The 22,560-nt window shown below is 48.9% G+C and overlaps 1 protein-coding gene across 14 annotated transcripts in view; it reads right to left on the bottom strand.

Annotated features, from left to right (window-relative positions):
* EPB41L2 (erythrocyte membrane protein band 4.1 like 2) overlaps positions 1-22,560 on the bottom strand; it is a 640,934-nt gene that overhangs the window by 16,546 nt on the left and 601,828 nt on the right. The gene's annotated exons all lie outside the window — the stretch shown is intronic.

The raw sequence follows: 22,560 nt of genomic DNA, 5'->3' as shown, positions 1-22,560 counted from the left end.
ATGTCTCACATTTAAACATAAATCCAGCTTTTCCAAATAGAATACCTACATTTTATACACACTGAGTTTTTTTTTTCATTTATAAAATTAAATATTAACAATGTGGATTTTTTCTCAAACAATTCAACAACTTTCCATTCTGGATACTTTGCTCCTCAGCAATAACCATTCAATAGTGCTGTTAGCACTGTCTATTACTCATCTAAGCTATTACCTACTTAGCACATTCTGCTAATACTTACTCCCTGTACTGTATCTGCTAGTTTAAAAAATAGGATTTTGATAACCTACCGGTAAATCCTTTTCTCGTAGTCCATAAGGGATACTGGGGACACTTAGTACGATGGGGTATAGATGGGGTCCAAAGGAGCTGGTGCACTTTAAATTCTTCAAACAGGGTGTGCTGGCTCCTCCCCTCTATGCCCTCCCCCACAGCCCAGTCTAGGAAAACTGTGCCAGAAGAAGATGGACATATGTGAGGAGAGGAAACATGACAAGACAACAAGTGGTGAGATTAACGAACCAGCACACAGCAGAACCAAACAAACTAGCAACAGCCAGTGAAATTAGAAACAGCAACAGCTGAATCAAATAACGTCATACAAGAACAAAACTTGCAAGAAGGTCGAATTCATAAGGGATACTGGGGACACTTTGTACAATGGGGATGTCCCAAAGCTCCCAGAATGGGTGGGAACATGCTGAGACAACCGCAGCACTGTATGTCCAAATAGGACATCCTTTGTAGCCAGGGTATCAAACTTGTAGAACTTGACAAGCATCATACAGCACAAAGAGGGAATCTGATTTGCGGACAGCAGCTGTCCTCTTGACATAGATCTTCAAGGCTGACACCACATCCAAGGACTCAGGAATTGAGGAAGTGGCCGAAGCTATTGGAACTACAATAGGCTGATTCAGGTGGAATGCAGAAACCACTTTAGGCAGGAACTGCTGACGAGTCCTGAGCTCCGCTCTGTCCTCTTGAAAGACCAGGTAGGGACTCTTGCAGGACAAAGCTCCAAGTTCTGAAACGCGCCTAGCTGAAGTCAATGCTAAGAGCATAACCGTCTTCCACGTAAGGTACTTGTCCTTAGGGAGGCCAATACTAGGATCGGCAGGATCCTGGGATTAAGGCCCCAAAACGCCTGGGATTCAATCCCGTGACTGGAAGCTCCAATCCTGGGGATTGAGGGATTAGCGCTGAGCGTCCTCAGGATGCTCAGGCGCTGCCCGGCTCCCCAGAGCAGCGTAATGTGCAGTGAGAGGTCACGCTGCGCCGTCACGCCGCTGGGAGCCGCCAGGAGAGAGCAGCGGAAGTTCCCCACTTCGGGTGGGGCGGAGCATGGGGGGCGGCTACACAGGGAAAACGCCAATCCCGGGACTGACCATTTTTCAGTCCCTATACCCGGGATTGAAAAAAATGGCCCTGGATTGGTCTCCCTACTTGTCCTTATCCGACATCAGTGGTTCAAACCAAGAGAACTGCAGAAAGGTCAAAACCACGTTCAAATCCCAAATCGCCTGAGGGTCCCTGGTACGCGAGTAATACCAGTAAAGCTTTTTGTTGAGTCGAGAAACCATCATGTCTATTTGTGGGCAGCCCCACTGTTTGCATTTCTTTCCGTCCAGAGGAGTATCTTTGACACCTCTCGCATGCAGGCTCTGCTTTTTGTCCCTCCTTGCCGATTGATGTATGCCACTGCTGTGGCGTTGTCCGACTGTACTTGGATCGCGTAATCCTTGAGCAGAGGAAAGGCCTGAAGCAGAGCATTGTAGATCTCCCAAAGTTCCAGAATGTTGATCGGAAGGAGGGATCCGTGGGCTGACCACCAGGCCTGGAACTGCGCCCCTTGGGTGACAGCTCCCCATTCTCTCAGACTCGCATCCTTTGTGAGGAGGATCCAATCCTGACTCCCGAAACTCCGGCCTTCCAGGAGATTGGAGGACTGCAGCCACCACAGGAGGGAAATCCTGGCCTGAGGTGACAGCTGTATCATTTGGTGCATCTGTAGATGTGATCCGGACCACTTGCTCAGGAGATCCAATTGAAAGGTTCTGGCATGGAACCTCCAATATTGGATCGCCTCGTATGAGGTGACCATCTTCCCCAACAATCTTATGCAGAGATGGATGGATAGATACTCGAGCAAGTCGGAGCACCATGCGGACCATCTACTTAAGTGTTCACGCTTTGCCCTCCGGGAGGAACCCCTACTGGGCCACAGTATCCAGTAACATCCCCAGGAACAGGAGCCGCTGAGTTGGCTCCAGGTGATACTTCTGTAAATTGAGAATCCACCGATGGATTGGATAGTGCGGTCGATATGGAACAATAATAGCTAAGGTCCCCAGGTAAGGGACAACATTGACTCCCTGGACCCGGAGCTGGAACATCATCTCCGCCATTACCTTTGTGAATACCCTCGGAGCTGTGGATAGGCTGAAGGGCAGTGCCTGGAATTGGTAGTGGTCGTCCAGCAGGGCAAACCTCAGATAAGCCTGATGTGACCAAATAGGAATATGAAGGTAGACGTCCCTGATATCCAACGAAACCATGAATTCCTGTTCTTCTAGGCCCGCAATCACTGCTCTCAAGGATTCCATTTTGAACTTGAAAACCTTCAGGTAAAGGTTCAAGGACTTTAGATTCAAAATGGGCCTTACCGAACCATCTGGCTTCGGTACCACAAACAGTTTGGAGTAATAACCCCTGCCTCGTTGTGGTATTGGTACTGGAACAATGACGTGGGACTGGACCAACTTTTGGATGGCTTGTTGTAACTTAACTTGCGTATCCTCCAAAGCTGGTAAACTTGATTTGAAAAAACGTTGGGGAGGAGCACCATCGAACTCCAGCTTGTAACCCTGAGAAATTAGGTCCCTGACCCAAGGTATCCTGGCAGGAAACCTCCTCGATGCGGCTGAAGTGATGCAGTCGAGCTCCCACCTCGAGATCCCCTCGGGGTAGGTAGGCACCATCATGCTGAGGACTTAGGAACAGAGCACCAGTTCTGCTTCCACTGAGAACCGGTGTTTGCAGGTCTTTTTGTCTTACCTCTCGTGCCTCTATTCGTATTGGAGGCACCCCGGGCCCTAGAACGAAATCTGTTAGACCAGAAAAACTGAATAGACGGCCAGAGAGGAGAAACGTAGATTTTTCTGCAGTGACTTCAGAAATCCACGTATCCAACTCAACCCCAAAAAGCCATTCCCCAGAAAAGGGGAGGGAATCCACACTGCACTTGATTTCTGCGTCCGCTATCCACTGTCCCAACCACAAGGCCCTGCGCGCCGACACTGCCATGGCAGACGTCCTAGCATTAATATTGCCCATTTCCTTGAGCGAGTCACACAGGATGCCTGCAGTGTCCTGAATGTGCTTCAGGAGAGTCACCGTAGTGACCAGAGGCATATCCCTGAAGAGGCCCTCCTGAGTCTGAGTAGCTCACGTATGAATGGCATGGGTCATCCAGCAACACGCTATGACCGGCCTTTGCGATACACCTGCTGCTGTGTAGATAGACTTTAGTGTAGTCTCTCTCTTTCTGTCCCCAGGGTCCTTTATGGTAAAGGAGCCTGGGGCAGGCAGCACCACCTTTTTTGACACTCGAGAGACTGAGAAGTCAACTACCGGGGACTCTTCCCAGAATTTCCTACCTTCAGGAGCAAATGGGAAAGTGTGCAAAAATCATTTGACACTTGGTATTTTTTGTCTGGATTTTTCCAGGCTAATTTAAATAAGAATTTACTTACCGATAATTCTATTTCTCGGAGTCCGTAGTGGATGCTGGGGTTCCTGAAAGGACCATGGGGAATAGCGGCTCCGCAGGAGACAGGGCACAAAAAGTAAAGCTTTAGGATCAGGTGGTGTGCACTGGCTCCTCCCCCTATGACCCTCCTCCAAGCCTCAGTTAGGTACTGTGCCCGGACGAGCGTACACAATAAGGAAGGATTTATGAATCCCGGGTAAGACTCATACCAGCCACACCAATCACACTGTACAACCTGTGATCTGAACCCAGTTAACAGTATGATAACAGCGGAGCCTCTGAAAAGAAGGCTCACAACAATAATAACCCGATTTTTGTAACTATGTACAAGTAATGCAGATAATCCGCACTTGGGATGGGCGCCCAGCATCCACTACGGACTCCGAGAAATAGAATTATCGGTAAGTAAATTCTTATTTTCTCTATCGTCCTAGTGGATGCTGGGGTTCCTGAAAGGACCATGGGGATTATACCAAAGCTCCCAAACGGGCGGGAGAGTGCGGATGACTCTGCAGCACCGAATGAGAGAACTCCAGGTCCTCCTTAGCCAGGGTATCAAATTTGTAGGATTTTACAAACGTGTTTGCCCCTGACTAAATAGCCGCTCGGCAAAGTTGTAAAGCCGAGACCCCTCGGGCAGCCGCCCAAGATGAGCCCACCTTCCTTGTGGAATGGGCATTTACATATTTTGGCTGTGGCAGGCCTGCCACAGAATGTGCAAGCTGAATTGTATCACACATCCAACTAGCAAAAGTCTGCTTAAAAGCAAGAGCACCCAGTTTGTTGGGTGCATACAGGATAACAGCAAGTCAGTTTTCCTGACTCCAGCCGTCCTGGAACCTATATTTTCAGGGCCCTGACCACATCTAGCAACTTGGAGTCCTCCAAGTCCCTAGTAGGCGCAAGACACCACAATAAGCTGGTTCAGGTGAAACACCGACACCACCTTAGGGAGAGAACTGGGGACGAGTCCGCAGCTCTGCCCTGTCCGAATGGACAAACAGATATGGGCTTTTTTGAGAAAAAAACCACCAATTTGACACTCGCCTGGTCCAGGCCAGGTCCAAGAGCATGTTCACTTTTCATGTGAGATGCTTCAAATCCACAGATTTGACTGGTTTTAAACCAATGTGTTTTGAGGAATCCCAGAACTACGTTGAGATCCCACAGTGCCACTGGAGGCACAAAAGGGGGTTGTATATGCAATACTCCCTTGACAAACTTCTGGACTTCAGGAACTGAAGCCACTTCTTTCTGGAAGAAAAATCGACAGGGCCGAAATTTGAACCTTAATGGACCCCAATTTGAGGCCCATAGACACTCCTGTTTGCAAGAAATGCAGGAATCGACCGAGTTGAAATTTCTTCGTGGGGCCTTCCTGGCCTCACACCACGCAACATATTTTCGCCACATGTGGTGATAATGTTGTGCGGTCACCTCCTTTCTGGCTTTGACCAGGGTAGGAATGACCTCTTCCTGAATGCCTTTTCCCTTAGGATCCGGCGTTCCACCGCCATGCCGTCAAACGCAGCTGCGGTAAGTCTTGGAACAGACATGGTACTTGCTGAAACAAGTCCCTTCTTAGCGGCAGAGGCCATAAGTCCTCTGTGAGCATCTCTTGAAGTTCCGGGTACCAAGTCCTTCTTGGCCAATCCGGAGCCATGAGTATAGTTCTTACTCCTCTACGTCTTATAATTCTCAGTACCTTAGGTATGAAAAGCAGAGGATGGAACACATACACCGACTGGTACACCCACGGTGTTACCAGAACGTCCACAGCTATTGCCTGAGGGTCTCTTAACCTGGCGCAATACCTGTCCCGTTTTTTGTTCAGACGGGACGCCATCATGTCCACCTTTGGTAATTCCCAACGGTTTACAATCATGTGGAAAACTTCCCCATGAAGTTCCCACTCTGCCGGGTGGAGGTCGTGCCTACTGAGGAAGTCTGCTTCCCAGTTTCCATTCCCGGAATGAAACACTGCTGACAGTGCTATCACATGATTTTCCGCCCAGCGAAAAGTCCTTGCAGTTTTTGCCACTGCCCTCCTGCTTCTTGTGCCGCCCTGTCTATTTACGTGGGCGACTGCCGTGATGTTTTATCCCACTGGATCAATACCGGCTGACCTTGAAGCAGAGGTCTTGCTAAGCTTAGAGCATTATAAATTTACCCTTAGCTATATTTATGTGGAGAAAAATCTCCAGACTTGATCACACTCCCTGGAAATTTTTTCCTTGTGTGACTGCTCCCCAGCCTCTCGGGCTGGCCTCCGTGGTCACCAACATCCAAAACTGAATGCCGAATCTGCGGCCCTCTAGAAGATGAGCACTCTGTAACCACCACAGGAGAGACACCCTTGTCCTTGGATATAAGGTTATCCGCTGATGCATCTGAAGATGCGATCCGGACCATTTGTCCAGCAGATCCCACTGAAAAGTTCTTGCATGAAATCTGCCGACTGGAATTGCTTCGAAGGAAGTCACCATTTTTTTACCATGGCCCTTGTGCAATGATGCACTGATTTTAGGAGGTTCCTGACTAGCTCGGATAACTCCCTGGCTTTCTCTTCCGGGAGAAACACCTTTTTCTGGACTGTGTCCAGAATCATCCCTAAGCACAGGAGACTTGTTGTCGGGATCAGCTGCGATTTTGGAATCTTTAGAATCCACCCCTGCTGTTGTAACAGTATCCGAGATAGTGCTACTCCGACCTCCAACTGTTCCCTGGACTTTGCCCTTATCAGGAGATCGTCCAAGTAAGGGATAATTAAGACGCCTTTTCTTCGAAGAAGAACCATCATTTCGGCCATTACCTTGGTAAAGACCCGGGGTGCCGTACACAATCCAAACGGCAGCGTCTGAAACTGATAGTGACAGTTCTGTACCACGAACCTGAGGTACCCTTAGTGATAAGGGCAAATTTGGGACATGGAGGTAAGCATCCCTGATGTCTCGGGACACCAGATAGTCCCCTTCTTCCCGGTTCGTTATCACTGCTCTGAGTGACTCCATCTTGATTTGAACCTTTGTAAGTGTTCAAATTTTTTTTTTTTTTTTTTTAGATTTAGAATAGGTCTCACCTAGCCTTCTGGCTTCAGTACCACAATATAGTGTGGAATAATACCCCTTTTCTTGTTGTAGGAGGGGTAATTTAATTATCACCTGCTGGGAATACAGCTCGTGAATTTTTTCCCATACTGCCTCCTTGTCGGAGGGAGACCTTGGTAAAGCAGCCTTCAGGAGCCTGCGCAGGGGAAACGTCTCGACATTCCAAACTGTACCCCTGGGATACTACTTGTAGGATCCAGGGGTCCTGTACGGTCTCAGCGTCATGCTGAGAGCTTGTCAGAAGGGTTGGAACGCTTCTGTTCCTGGGAATGGGCTGCCTGCTGCAGTCTTCTTCCCTTTCCTCTATCCCTGGGCAGATATGACTCTTATAGGGACGAAAGGACTGAAGCTGAAAAGACGGTGTCTTTTTCTGCAGAGATGTGACTTAGGGTAAAAACGGTGGATTTTCCAGCAGTTGCCGTGGCCACCAGGTCCGATGGACCGACCCCAAATAACTCCTCTTCCTTTATACGGCAATACACCTTTGTGCCGTTTGGAATCTGCATCACCTGACCACTGTCGTGTCCATAAACATCTTCTGGCAGATATGGACATCGCAGTTACTCTTGATGCCAGAGTGCAAATATCCCTCTGTGCATCTCGCATATATAGAAATACATCCTTTAAATGCTCTATAGTCAATAAAATACTGTCCCTGTCAAGGGTATCAATATTTTTAGTCAGGGAATCCGACCAAGCCACCCCAGCTCTGCACATCCAGGCTGAGGCGATCGCTGGTCGCAGTATAACACCAGTATGTGTGTATATACTTTTTATGATATTTTTCCAGCCTCCTGTCAGCTGGCTCCTTGAGGACGGCCCTATCTATAGACGGTACCGCCACTTGTTCTGATAAGCGTGTGAGCGCCTTATCCACCCTAAGGGGTGTTTCCCAACGCGCCCTAACTTCTGGCGGGAAAGGGTATACCGCCCATATTTTCTATCGGGGGGAACCCACGCATCATCACACACTTCATTTAATTTATCTGATTCAGGAAAAACTACGGTAGTTTTTTCACATCCCACATAATACCCTCTTTTGTGGTACTTGTAGTATCAGAAATATGTAACCCCTCCTTCATTGCCCTTAACGTGTGGCCCTAATAAGGAATACGTTTGTTTATTCACCGTCGACACTGGATTCAGTGTCCCTGTCTGTGTCTGTGTCGACCGACTAAAGTAAACGGGCGTTTTAAAACCCCTGACGGTGTTTTTGAGACGTCTGGACCGGTACTAATTGTTTGTCGGCCGTCTCATGTCGTCAACCGACCTTGGCGCGTGTTGACATTATCACGTAATTCCCTAAATAAGCCATCCATTCCGGTGTCGACTCCCTAGAGAGTGACATCACCATTACAGGCAATTGCTCCGCCTCCTCACCAACATCGTCCTCATACATGTCGACACACACGTACCGACACACAGCACACACACAGGGAATGCTCTGATAGAGGACAGGACCCACTAGCCCTTTGGAGAGACAGAGGGAGAGTTTGCCAGCACACACCAAAAACGCTATAATTATATAGGGACAACCTTATATAAGTGTTTTCCCTTATAGCATCTTTTTTATATATTTCTAACGCCAAATTAGTGCCCCCCCTCTCTGTTTTAACCCTGTTTCTGTAGTGCAGTGCAGGGGAGAGCCTGGGAGCCTTCCCTCCAGCCTTTCTGTGAGGGAAAATGGCGCTGTGTGCTGAGGAGATAGGCCCCGCCCCTTTTTCGGCGGCCTCGTCTCCCGCTCTTAACGGATTCTGGCAGGGGTTAAATATCTCCATATAGCCCCCGGAGGCTATATGTGAGGTATTTTTAGCCAAAAAAGGTTTTCATTTGCCTCCCAGGGCGCCCCCCTCCCAGCGCCCTGCACCCTCAGTGACTGCCGTGTGAAGTGTGCTGAGAGGAAAATGGCGCACAGCTGCAGTGCTGTGCGCTACCTTAAGAAGACTGAGGAGTCTTCTGCCGCCGATTCTGGACCTCTTCTCGTTTCAGCATCTGCAAGGGGGCCGGCGGCGAGGCTCCGGTGACCATCCAGGCTGTACCTGTGATCGTCCCTCTGGAGCTAATGTCCAGTAGCCAAGAAGCCAATCCATCCTGCACGCAGGTGAGTTCACTTCTTCTCCCCTAAGTCCCTCGTTGCAGTGATCCTGTTGCCAGCAGGACTCACTGTAAAATAAAAAACCTAAGCTAAACTTTTCTAAGCAGCTCTTTAGGAGAGCCACCTAGATTGCACCCTTCTCGGCCGGGCACAAAAATCTAACTGAGGCTTGGAGGAGGGTCATAGGGGGAGGAGCCAGTGCACACCACCTGATCCTAAAGCTTTACTTTTTGTGCCCTGTCTCCTGCGGAGCCGCTATTCCCCATGGTCCTTTCAGGAACCCCAGCATCCACTAGGACGATAGAGAAAATAGGTCATCTAACTCTGCAGAATCAGGGAACGTGACATTAGGCTTGTTTTGTGTAAAGAAAAACGACTGCTGTGACGCAGCATCCTCCAGAGGGAGCTTTAACACGTCCTGTATAGCCATTGAGGTGTTCAATACCCTGAGCAGAAGCGGAATCCCCACTACCGGGATCCAAGTCATCCCCATCCTCCTGTATTTCCTAATCTGAATCAGAGCAGGTAAACCACTCTTTTGTGGTACTGAGTTAGAGAGGGGGTGGGCTGTGTAACATCTGCCCTAGCAGCTAAGTCTGCAACAGCCTGTTTTAGTAGTTTTCTGAACATTAGCAGTGAGTTGTGATGACATATCAGACATCATAGTCTTAAGAGACCCTAACCAGGATGGCTCTGGTCCCTCTACCCCAGCCCCTTCATTGAGCTGTGAAGATTGGCTGCATTGTTCACATGAAACAGGATCAGATGATAAGGGAAAGAATCTGGTGTGGCATACACTGCATAGTTTGTGTTTATCCATGTTCACAGTAATTACGACATACACACAGACAGTAATACTTATCAAGCCTGCCCTTAACCATATGTGAGAGGAGACACACACAGAAAGAAGACCAGCACACCCCAGCTATACAGCCCCAGTGGGGCTGTCAGCTTACTATATCACAGTGAAACACTAATGATTTTTGTCCTGTATAGGACACAGATTGTGTATAATAGCGGCTCTCCCACTTTGCTACACCCTGTACCAGTTTTCAAGCATGTCTTGAGTCAGGAGGAGCTGTGTGTGCTTGCTGCTGCTGCATTAAGCAGAGGAAGGCGCCAAAATGCCGCTGGTCCTGCTCTGAGGTAACTCCGTCCCCCGCCCTTCCCCAATGGCGCCGGAGCTACAGTGTGTTTTATACTGGCAATGTCTCCTAGTTGGGTTAAAAACATCACACAAGTGCTAGTTTAAGCCACCGCTAGCCAGTTTACATGGGGGGCTCTAGCGGGTCCCCCTCAGGAGTTTCCCGTATGCTGCACCCGCGTTTAGCCGCACCATGAACCAGGGCCCCCCCGTAGTGGGGCCCCCTGCTTTTACTCACCACAGTCGTCAACTTCAGGCATTTGTTAGGGGTGTGTGGCGTGCTGCGATAGCTAAAGCTCTGACACCTCGCAAGGCTGGTGACCTTCCCCCTCTAACTCCCACGGTGCAGGTATGCTGTTGCCCAAACAGAATACCAAAAAAAAAAAGTTTAAAAGAAATTGAAGAAAACTCTCTGGAGCTGCAGAGATGTACATCCTCTCCTGAGGGCACTTTTTTCTTAACTGCCTGTGGGAGGGGCATAGAGGGGAGGAGCCAGCACACCAAGTGAAGAAATTTAAAGTGCTCCTTTGGACCCAGTCTATACCAATATACTTAGTATATACTATACTAAGTCTCCCCAATATCCCTTATGGATGCTAGAGAAATAAATATTTCTCTAACGTCCTAAGTGGATGCTGGGACTCCGTAAGGACCATGGGGAATAGCGGCTCCGCAGGAGACTGGGCACAAAAGTAAAAGCTTGAACTAGCTGGTGTGCACTGGCTCCTCCCCCTATGACCCTCCTCCAAGCCTCAGTTAGATTTTTGTGCCCGAACGAGAAGGGTGCATGCTAGGTGGCTCTCCTGAGCTGCTTAGAGTAAAAGTTTAGTTTAGGTTTTTTATTTTCAGTGAGTCCTGCTGGCAACAGGCTCACTGCATCGTGGGACTAAGGGGAGAAGAAACGAACTCACCTGCGTGCAGAGTGGATTGGGTTTCTTAGGCTACTGGACATTAGCTCCAGAGGGACGATCACAGGTTCAGCCTGGATGGGTCCCGGAGCCGCGCCGCCGGCCCCCTTACAGAGCCAGAAGAACGAAGAGGTCCGGTGAAATCGGCGGCAGAAGACGTTCCTGTCTTCAACTAAGGTAGCGCACAGCACTGCAGCTGTGCGCCATTGCTCTCAGCACACTTCACACTCCGGTCACTGAGGGTGCAGGGCGCTGGGGGGGAGCGCCCTGAGACGCAATAAAAACAGAAATACCTTAGGATGGCAAAAGAAATACATCACATATAGCTCCTGGGCTATATGGATGTATTTAACCCCTGCCAGTTTTCCAGAAAAAAGCGGGAGATAAGGCCGTCGTGAAGGGGCGGAGCCTATCTCCTCAGCACACAAGCGCCATTTTCCCTCACAGTTCCGCTGGAAGGACGGCTCCCTGACTCTCCCCCTGCAGTCCCTACAGAATCAGGGTAAAAACGAGAGGGGGGGGGCCACTATTGGCAGCTAAATTATAAACAGCAGCTATAAAAGGGAGTAACACTTATATAAGGTTATCCCTATATATATATATATATATATATATATATATATATATATATATATATATATATATATATAGCGCTCTGGTGTGTGCTGGCAAACTCTCCCTCTGTCTCCCCAAAGGGCTAGTGGGGTCCTGTCCTCTACCAGAGCATTCCCTGTGTGTGTGCTGGGTGTCGGTACGATTGTGTCGACATGTATGAGGAGGAAAATGATGTGGAAGCAGAGCAATTGCCTGTATTAGTGATGTCACCCCCTAGGGAGTCGACACCTGACTGGATGGTTGTATTTAAAGAACTACGTGACAATGTCAGCACTTTACAAAAAACTGTTGACGACATGAGACAGCCGACAAATCAATTAGTGCCTGTCCAGGCGTCTCAGACACCGTCAGGGGCGATAAAACGCCCGTTACCTCAGTGGGTCGACACAGACCCAGACACGGATACTGAGTCCAGTGTCGACGGTGAGGAGACAAACGTAATGTCCAGTAGGGCCACACGTTACATGATCACGGCAATGAAGGAGGCATTGAACATTTCTGACACTACAAGTACCACAAAGAAGGGTATTATGTGGGGAGTGAAAAAACTACCAGTAGCTTTTCCTGAGTCAGATGAATTAAATGAGGTGTGTGATAAAGCGTGGGTTTCCCCCGATAAAAAAGTGCTAATTTCTAATAAATTATTGGCACTATACCCTTTCCCGCCAGAGGTTAGGGCGCGTTGGGAAACACCCCCTAGAGTAGATAAAGCGCTCACACGTTTATCTAAACAAGTAGCGTTACCGTCTCCTGATACGGCCGCCCTCAAAGAACCAGCGGATAGAAGGCTGGAAAATATCCTGAAGGGTATATACACACATACTGGTGTTATACTGCGACCAGCAATCGCATCAGCCTGGATGTGCAGTGCTGGAGTGGCGTGGTCGGATTCCCTGACTGAAAATATTGATACCCTGGATAGGGACAGTATATTACTAACTATAGAGCATTTGAAGGATGCATTACTATATATGCGTGATGCACAGAGGGATATTTGCACCCTGGCATCAAGAGTGAGTGCTATGTCCATTTCTGCCAGAAGAGCGTTATGGACGCGACAGTGGTCAGGGGATGCGGATTCCAAACGACATATGGAAGTATTGCCGTTTAAAGGGGAGGAGTTATTTGGGGCCGGTCTATCGGACCTGGTGGCCACGGCAACGGCCGGAAAGTCCACCTTTTTACCCCAGGTCACCTCTCAGCAGAAAAAGACACCGTCTTTTCAAACTCAGTCCTTTCGTTCCCATAAGTACAGGCGGGCAAAAGGCCACTCATTTCTGCCCCGGGGCAGAGGAAGAGGAAAAAGACTGCACCAGGCAGCCTCTTCCCAGGAGCAGAAGCCCTCCTCTGCTTCTGCCAAGTCTTCAGCATGACGCTGGGGCTTTACAAGCAGACTCGGACACGGTGGGGGCCCGTCTCAAAAATTTCAACGCACAGTGGGGTCACTCGCAAGTGGACCCCTGGATTCTGCAGGTAGTATCACAGGGGTACAAACTGGAATTCGAGACGTCTCCCCCTCGCCGGTTCCTGAAGTCTGTTCTACCAAAGTCTCCCTCCGACAGGGAGGCAGTTTTGGAAGCCAGTCACAAGCTGTATTCCCAGCAGGTGATAATCAAGGTACCTCTCCTACAACAGGGAAAGGGGTATTATTCCACGCTGTTTGTGGTACCGAAGCCGGACGGCTCGGTGAGACCAATTTTAAATCTAAAATCCTTGAACACTTACATAAAGAGGTTCAAATTCAAGATGGAGTCACTCAGAGCAGTGATAGCAAACCTGGAAGAAGGGGACTATATGGTGTCTCTGGACATCAAAGATGCTTATCTCCACGTCCCAATCTACCCTTCTCACCAAGGGTACCTCCTCAGGTTTGTAGTACAAAACTGTCATTATCAGTTTCAGATGCTGCCGTTTGGGTTGTCCACGGCACCTCGGGTCTTTACCAAGGTAATGGCCGAAATGATGATTCTTCTTCGAAGAAAAGGCGTTTTAATTATCCCTTACTTGGACGATCTCCTGATAAGGGCAAGGTCCAGGGAACAGTTAGAAGTCGGAGTAGCACTATCTCAGTTAGTGTTACGTCAGCACGGGTGGATTCTAAATATTCCAAAATCACAGCTGATTCCAACGACACGTCTCCTGTTCCTAGGAATGATTCTGGACACAGTCCAGAAAAAGGTGTTTCTCCCAGAGGAAAGGCCAGGGAGTTATCCGAGCTAGTCAGGAATCTCCTAAAACCAGGCCAGGTGTCAGTGCATCAGTGCACGAGGGTCCTGGGAAAAATGGTGGCTTCTTACGAAGCGATTCCATTCGGAAGATTCCATGCAAGAACGTTTCAGTGGGATCTTCTGGACAAATGGTCCGGATCGCATCTTCAGATGCATCAGCGGATAACCCTGTCGCCAAGGACAAGGGTGTCTCTTCTGTGGTGGCTGCAGAGTGCTCATCTACTAGAGGGCCGCAGATTCGGCATTCAGGATTGGATCCTGGTGACCACAGATGCCAGCCTGAGAGGCTGGGGAGCAGTCACACAGGGACAAAATTTCCAGGGCTTGTGGTCAAGCATGGAAACATCTCTTCATATAAACATTCTGGAACTAAGGGCCATTTACAATGCCCTAAGTCAAGCAAAACCCCTGCTTCAGGGTCAGGCGGTATTGATCCAATCGGACAACATCACGTCAGTCGCCCACGTAAACAGACAGGGCGGCACGAGAAGCAGGAGGGCGATGGCAGAAGCTGCAAGGATTCTTCGCTGGGCGGAGAATCATGTGATAGCACTGTTAGCAGTGTTCATTCCGGGAGTGGACAACTGGGAAGCGGACTTCCTCAGCAGACACGACCTTCACCAGGGGGAGTGGGGACTTCATCCAGAAGTCTTCCAAGAGATGGTAAACCGTTGGGAAAAACCAAAGGTGGACATGATGGCGTCCCGTCTCAACAAAAAACTAGACAGATATTGCGCCAGGTCAAGGGACCCTCAGGCAATAGCGGTGGACGCTCTGGTAACACCATGGGTGTACCAGTCAGTGTATGTGTTCCCTCCTCTGTCTCTCATACCAAAAGTACTGAGAATCATAAAAAGGAGAGGAGTAAGAACTATACTCGTGGTTCCGGATTGGCCAAGAAGGACTTGGTACCCGGAACTTCAAGAGATGCTCACGGAGGACCCGTGGCCTCTACCTCTAAGAAAGGACCTGCTCCAGCAGGGACCTTGTCTGTTCCAAGACTTACCGCGGCTGCGTTTGACGGCATGGCGGTTGAACGCCGGATCCTGAAGGAAAAAGGCATTCCAGAAGAAGTCATCCCTACCCTGATAAAGGCCAGGAAGGATGTAACCGCGAAACATTATCACCGCATTTGGCGAAAATATGTTGCGTGGTGTGAGGCCAAAGAGGCCCCTACAGAGGAATTTCAACTGGGTCGCTTCCTACATTTCCTGCAAACAGGACTGTCTATGGGCCTAAAATTAGGGTCCATTAAGGTTCAAATTTCGGCCCTGTCGATTTTCTTCCAAAAAGAACTGGCTTCAGTGCCTGAAGTCCAGACGTTTGTCAAAGGGGTACTGCATATACAGCCTCCTTTTGTGCCCCCGGTGGCACCTTGGGATCTCAATGTGGTTTTGGGGTTCCTAAAATCACATTGGTTTGAACCACTCACCACTGTGGAATTAAAATATCTCACATGGAAAGTGGTAATGCTGTTAGCCCTGGCTTCAGCCAGGCGTGTCTCAGAATTGGCGGCTTTATCTTATAAAAGCCCTTACCTGATTTTTCACACGGATAGGGCAGAATTGAGGACTCGTCCTCAATTTCTCCCAAAGGTGGTTTCAGCGTTTCAAGTGAACCAGCCTATTGTGGTGCCTGCGGCTACTAGGGACTTGGAGGACTCCAAGTTACTGGACGTAGTCAGGGCCCTGAAAATATATATTTCCAGGACGGCTGGAGTCAGGAAATCTGACTCGCTGTTTATCCTGTATGCACCCAACAAGCTGGGTGCTCCTGCTTCTAAGCAGACGATTGCTCGTTGGATTTGTAGTACAATTCAGCTTGCACATTCTGTGGCAGGCCTGCCACAGCCAAAATCTGTAAAAGCCCATTCCACAAGGAAGGTGGGCTCATCTTGGGCGGCTGCCTGAGGGGTCTCGGCTTTACAACTTTGCCGAGCAGCTACTTGGTCAGGGGCAAACACGTTTGCTAAATTCTACAAATTTGATACCCTGGCTGAGGAGGACCTGGAGTTCTCTCATTCGGTGCTGCAGAGTCATCCGCACTCTCCCGCCCGTTTGGGAGCTTTGGTATAATCCCCATGGTCCTTACGGAGTCCCAGCATCCACTTAGGACGTTAGAGAAAATAAGAATTTACTTACCGATAATTCTATTTCTCATAGTCCGTAGTGGATGCTGGGCGCCCATCCCAAGTGCGGATTGTCTGCAATACTTGTATATAGTTATTGTTACAAAATTCGGGTTATTATTGTTGTGAGCCATCTTTTCAGAGGCTCCTTCGTTTATCATACTGTTAACTGGGTTCAGATCACAGGTTGTACGGTGTGATTGGTGTGGCTGGTATGAGTCTTACCCGGGATTCAATATCCTTCCTTATTATGTACGCTCGTCCGGGCACAGTATCCTAACTAAGGCTTGGAGGAGGGTCATAGGGGGAGGAGCCAGTGCACACCAGCTAGTTCAAGCTTTTACTTTTGTGCCCAGTCTCCTGCGGAGCCGCTATTCCCCATGGTCCTTACGGAGTCCCAGCATCCACTACGGACTATGAGAAATAGAATTATCGGTAAGTAAATTCTTATTATATATATTATATATAAAAAAAATAAAAAAAAATAAAAAATTATATATATATATATATATATATATATATATATATATATATATATATATATATATATATATATATACATATACACACAAAAATAATTATAATCGCTATGTAAAATAAGATTTTACTTACCGATAAATCTATTTCTCGGAGTCCGTAGTGGATGCTGGGGTTCCTGAAAGGACCATGGGGAATAGCGGCTCCGCAGGAGACAGGGCACAAAAAGTAAAGCTTTTTCCGATCAGGTGGTGTGCACTGGCTCCTCCCCCTATGACCCTCCTCCAGACTCCAGTTAGGTACTGTGCCCGGACGAGCGTACACAATAAGGGAGGATTTTGAATCCCGGGTAAGACTCATACCAGCCACACCAATCACACCGTACAACTTGTGATCTAAACCCAGTTAACAGTATGATAACAGCGGAGCCTCTGAAAGATGGCTTCCTTCAACAATAACCCGAATTAGTTAACAATAACTATGTACAATTTATGCAGATAATCCGCACTTGGGATGGGCGCCCAGCATCCACTACGGACTCCGAGAAATAGATTTATCGGTAAGTAAAATCTTATTTTCTCTATCGTCCTAGTGGATGCTGGGGTTCCTGAAAGGACCATGGGGATTATACCAAAGCTCCCAAACGGGCGGGAGAGTGCGGATGACTCTGCAGCACCGAATGAGAGAACTCCAGGTCCTCCTTAGCCAGAGTATCAAATTTGTAAAATTTTACAAACGTGTTCTCCCCTGACCACGTAGCTGCTCGGCAAAGTTGTAATGCCGAGACCCCTCGGGCAGCCGCCCAAGATGAGCCCACCTTCCTTGTGGAGTGGGCCTTTACAGATTTAGGCTGTGGCAGGCCTGCCACAGAATGTGCAAGTTGGATTGTGCTACAGATCCAACGAGCAATCGTCTGCTTAGACGCCGGAGCACCCATCTTGTTGGGTGCATACAATATAAACAACGAGTCAGATTTTCTGACTCCAGCTGTCCTTGCAATATATATTTTTAATGCTCTGACAACGTCCAGTAACTTGGAGTCCTCCAAGTCACTTGTAGCCGCAGGCACTACAATAGGCTGGTTCAGATGAAATGCTGACACCACCTTAGGGAGAAAATGCGGACGAGTCCGCAGTTCTGCCCTGTCCGAATGGAAAATCAGATATGGGCTTTTGTAAGATAAAGCTGCCAATTCTGACACTCTCCTGGCAGAAGCCAGGGCTAGAAGCATGGTCACTTTCCATGTGAGATATTTCAAATCCACCTTTTTTAGTGGTTCAAACCAATGAGATTTTAGGAAATCCAAAACCACATTGAGATCCCACGGTGCCACTGGAGGCACCACAGGAGGCTGTATATGCAGCACTCCCTTAACAAAGGTCTGGACTTCAGGGACTGAAGCCAATTCTTTTTGAAAGAAAATCGACAGGGCCGAAATTTGAACCTTAATAGATCCCAATTTGAGACCCATTGACAATCCTGATTGCAGGAAATGTAGGAATCGACCCAGTTGAAATTCCTCCGTCGGAGCACTCCGATCTTCGCACCACGCAACATATTTTCGCCAAATTCGGTGATAATGTTGCACGGTTACTTCCTTCCTTGCTTTAATCAAAGTAGGAATGACTTCTTCCGGCATGCCTTTTTCCTTTAGGATCCGGCGTTCAACCGCCATGCCGTCAAACGCAGCCGCGGTAAGTCTTGAAACAGACAGGGACCCTGCTGAAGCAAGTCCCTCCTTAGAGGTAGAGGCCACGGATCTTCCGTGATCATCTCTTGAAGTTCCGGGTACCAAGTCCTTCTTGGCCAATCCGGAACCACTAGTATCGTTCTTACGCCTCTTTGCCGTATAATTCTCAATACTTTTGGTATGAGAGGCAGAGGAGGAAACACATACACCGACTGGTACACCCAAGGCGTTACCAGCGCGTCCACAGCTATTGCCTGCGGATCTCTTGACCTGGCGCAATACCTGTCCAGTTTTTTGTTGAGGCGAGACGCCATCATGTCCACCATTGGTCTTTCCCAACGGGTTACCAGCATGTGGAAGACTTCTGGATGAAGTCCCCACTCTCCCGGGTGAAGATCGTGTCTGCTGAGGAAGTCTGCTTCCCAGTTGTCCACTCCCGGGATGAACACTGCTGACAGTGCTATCACATGATTCTCTGCCCAGCGAAGAATCCTTGCAGCTTCTGCCATTGCACTCCTGCTTCTTGTGCCGCCCTGTCTGTTCACATGGGCGACTGCCGTGATGTTGTCCGACTGGATCAACACCGGTTTTCCCTGAAGCAGAGGTTCTGCCTGGCTTAGAGCATTGTATATTGCTCTTAGTTCCAGAATGTTTATGTGAAGAGACGTTTCCAGGCTCGTCCATACTCCCTGGAAGTTTCTTCCTTGTGTGACTGCTCCCCAGCCTCTCAGGCTGGCGTCCGTGGTCACCAGGATCCAATCCTGTATGCCGAATCTGCGGCCCTCCAATAGATGAGCACTCTGCAACCACCACAGAAGAGACACCCTTGTCCTTGGAGACAGGGTTATCCGCAGGTGCATCTGAAGATGCGACCCTGACCATTTGTCCAACAGATCCCTTTGGAAAATTCTTGCGTGGAATCTGCCGAATGGAATTGCTTCGTAAGAAGCCACCATTTTTCCCAGGACTCTTGTGCATTGATGTACAGACACCTTTCCTGGTTTTAGGAGGTTCCTGACAAGCTCGGATAACTCCTTGGCTTTTTCCTCCGGGAGAAAAACCTTTTTCTGAACCGTGTCCAGAATCATCCCTAGGAACAGCAGACGAGTTGTCGGCATTAACTGGGATTTTGGAATATTCAGAATCCACCCGTGCTGTTTTAGCACTTCCTGAGACAGTGCTAATCCCATCTCTAGCTGTTCTCTGGACCTCGCCCTTATTAGGAGATCGTCCAAGTATGGGATAATTAATACGCCTTTTCTTCGAAGAAGAATCATCATCTCGGCCATTACCTTTGTAAAGATCCGAGGTGCCGTGGACAATCCGAACGGCAGCGTCTGAAACTGATAGTGACAGTTTTGTACAACGAACCTGAGGTACCCCTGGTGTGAGGGGTAAATTGGAACGTGGAGATACGCATCCTTGATGTCCAAGGATACCATAAAGTCCCCCTCTTCCAGGTTCGCTATCACTGCTCTGAGTGACTCCATTTTGAACTTGAACTTCTTTATGTACAGGTTCAAGGACTTCAGATTTAGAATAGGCCTTACCGAGCCATCCGGCTTCGGTACCACAAAAAGAGTGGAATAATACCCCTTCCCTTGTTGCAGAAGAGGTACCTTGACTATCACCTGCTGAGAGTACAGCTTGTGAATGGCTTCCAACACCGTCTCCCTTTCGGAGGGGGACGTTGGTAAAGCAGACTTCAGGAAACGGCGAGGTGGATCTGTCTCTAATTCCAACCTGTATCCCTGAGATATTATCTGCAGGATCCAGGGATCTACTTGCGAGTGAGCCCACTGCGCGCTGTAATTTTTGAGACGACCCCCCACGGTCCCCGAGTCCGCTTGAGAAGCCCCAGCGTCATGCTGAGGCTTTTGTAGAAGCCGGGGAGGGCTTCTGATCCTGGGAAGGAGCTGCGTGTTGCTGTCTCTTCCCTCGACCTTTGCCTCGTGGCAGATATGAATAGCCCTTTGCTCTCTTATTTTTAAAGGAACGAAAGGGCTGCGGTTGAAAAGTCGGTGCCTTTTTCTGTTGGGGAGTGACTTGAGGTAGAAAGGTGGATTTCCCGGCTGTAGCCGTGGCCACCAAATCTGATAGACCGACTCCAAATAACTCCTCCCCTTTATACGGCAAAACTTCCATATGCCGTTTTGAATCCGCATCGCCTGTCCACTGTCGCGTCCATAAAGCTCTTCTGGCCGAAATGGACATAGCACTTACCCGTGATGCCAGTGTGCATATATCCCTCTGTGCATCACGCATATAAAGAAATGCATCCTTTATTTGTTCTAACGACAGTAAAATATTGTCCCTGTCCAGGGTATCAATATTTTCAATCAGGGATTCTGACCAAACTACCCCCGCACTGCCCATCCAGGCAGTCGCTACAGCTGGTCGTAGTATAACACCTGCATGTGTGTATATACTTTTTTGGATATTTTCCATCCTCCTATCTGATGGATCTTTAAGTGCGGCCGTCTCAGGAGAGGGTAACGCCACTTGTTTAGATAAGCGTGTTAGCGCCTTGTCCACCCTAGGAGGTGTTTCCCAGCGCTCCCTAACCTCTGGCGGGAAAGGGTATAATGCCAATAATTTCTTTGAAATTATCAGCTTTTTATCAGGGGCAACCCACGCTTCATTACACACGTCATTTAGTTCTTCTGATTCAGGAAAAACTATAGGTAGTTTTTTCATACCCCACATAATACCCTGTTTAGTGGTACCTGTAGTATCAGCTAAATGTAACGCCTCCTTCATTGCCAAAATCATATAACGTGTGGCCCTACTGGAAAATACGGTTGATTCGTCACCGTCACCACTGGAGTCATCGCCTGTGTCTGGGTCTGTGTCGACCGACTGAGGCAAAGGGCGTTTCACAGCCCCTGACGGTGTTTGAGTCGCCTGGACAGGCACTAATTGATTGTCCGGCCGTCTCATGTCGTCAAACGACTGCTTTAGCGTGTTGACACTATCCCGTAGTTCCATAAATAAAGGCATCCATTCTGGTGTCGACTCCCTAGGGGGTGACATCCTCATATTTGGCAATTGCTCCGCCTCCACACCAATATCGTCCTCATACATGTCGACACACACGTACCGACACACAGCAGACACACAGGGAATGCTCCTAACGAAGACAGGACCCACTAGCCCTTTGGGGAGACAGAGGGAGAGTTTGCCAGCACACACCAAAAGCGCTATATATATATCAGGGATAGCCTTATAATAAGTGCTCCCTTATAGCTGCTTTGTTATATCAAAATATCGCCATAAATGTGCCCCCCCCTCTCTGTTTTACCCTGTTTCTGTAGTGCAGTGCAGGGGAGAGACTTGGGAGCCGTCCTGACCAGCGGAGCTGTGAGAGGAAATGGCGCCGTGTGCTGAGGAGATAGGCCCCGCCCCTTTTCCGGCGGGCTCGTCTCCCGCTATTTAGAAAAATTAGGCAGGGGTTAAATATCTCCATATAGCCTCTAGGGCTATATGTGAGGTATTTTTAGCCTTTATAGGTACTCATTTGCCTCCCAGGGCGCCCCCCTCCCAGCGCCCTGCACCCTGCACCCTCAGTGACTGCCGTGTGAAGTGTGCTGAGAGGAAAATGGCGCACAGCTGCAGTGCTGTGCGCTACCTTTAGAAGACTGCAGGAGTCTTCAGCCGCCGATTCTGGACCTCTTCTGATTTCAGCATCTGCAAGGGGGCCGGCGGCGTGGCTCCGGTGACCATCCAGGCTGTACCTGTGATCGTCCCTCTGGAGCTTGATGTCCAGTAGCCAAGAAACCAATCCATCCTGCACGCAGGTGAGTTGACTCCTTCTCCCCTCAGTCCCTCGCTGCAGTGATCCTGTTGCCAGCAGGAATCACTGTAAAATAAAAAACCTAGCTAAACTTTCTCTAAGCAGCTCTTTAGGAGAGCCACCTAGATTGCACCCTTCTCGGCCGGGCACAAAAATCTAACTGGAGTCTGGAGGAGGGTCATAGGGGGAGGAGCCAGTGCACACCACCTGATCGGAAAAAGCTTTACTTTTTGTGCCCTGTCTCCTGCGGAGCCGCTATTCCCCATGGTCCTTTCAGGAACCCCAGCATCCACTAGGACGATAGAGAAAATACCTTATTGCCTCCAGAAAGTCCAGTATACTCCTGAACTGGCATTCCAGCTGCTTTGGAACTACACATCCCAGAGTGCCCTATCAGATTTAGCATGCACTAACACACAGGTTCTAAAACTCGTTCCTCAGGACCCCACACAGTGCATGTTTTGCAGGTAACCCAGCAGGTGCACAGGTGTATTAATTACTCACAGACACATTTTAAAAGGTCCACAGGTGGAGTCAATTATTTCACTTGTGATTCTTTGAGGAGACCTGCAAAACATGCACTGTGTGGGGTCCTGAGGACC

The sequence above is a fragment of the Pseudophryne corroboree genome, chromosome 4, assembly GCF_028390025.1.
Source record: "Pseudophryne corroboree isolate aPseCor3 chromosome 4, aPseCor3.hap2, whole genome shotgun sequence".
Classification (NCBI taxonomy): Eukaryota; Metazoa; Chordata; class Amphibia; order Anura; family Myobatrachidae; genus Pseudophryne; species Pseudophryne corroboree.
The sequence above is the reverse complement of the archived record's forward strand: the minus strand, read 5'-3'. Positions and strand labels throughout refer to the sequence as shown.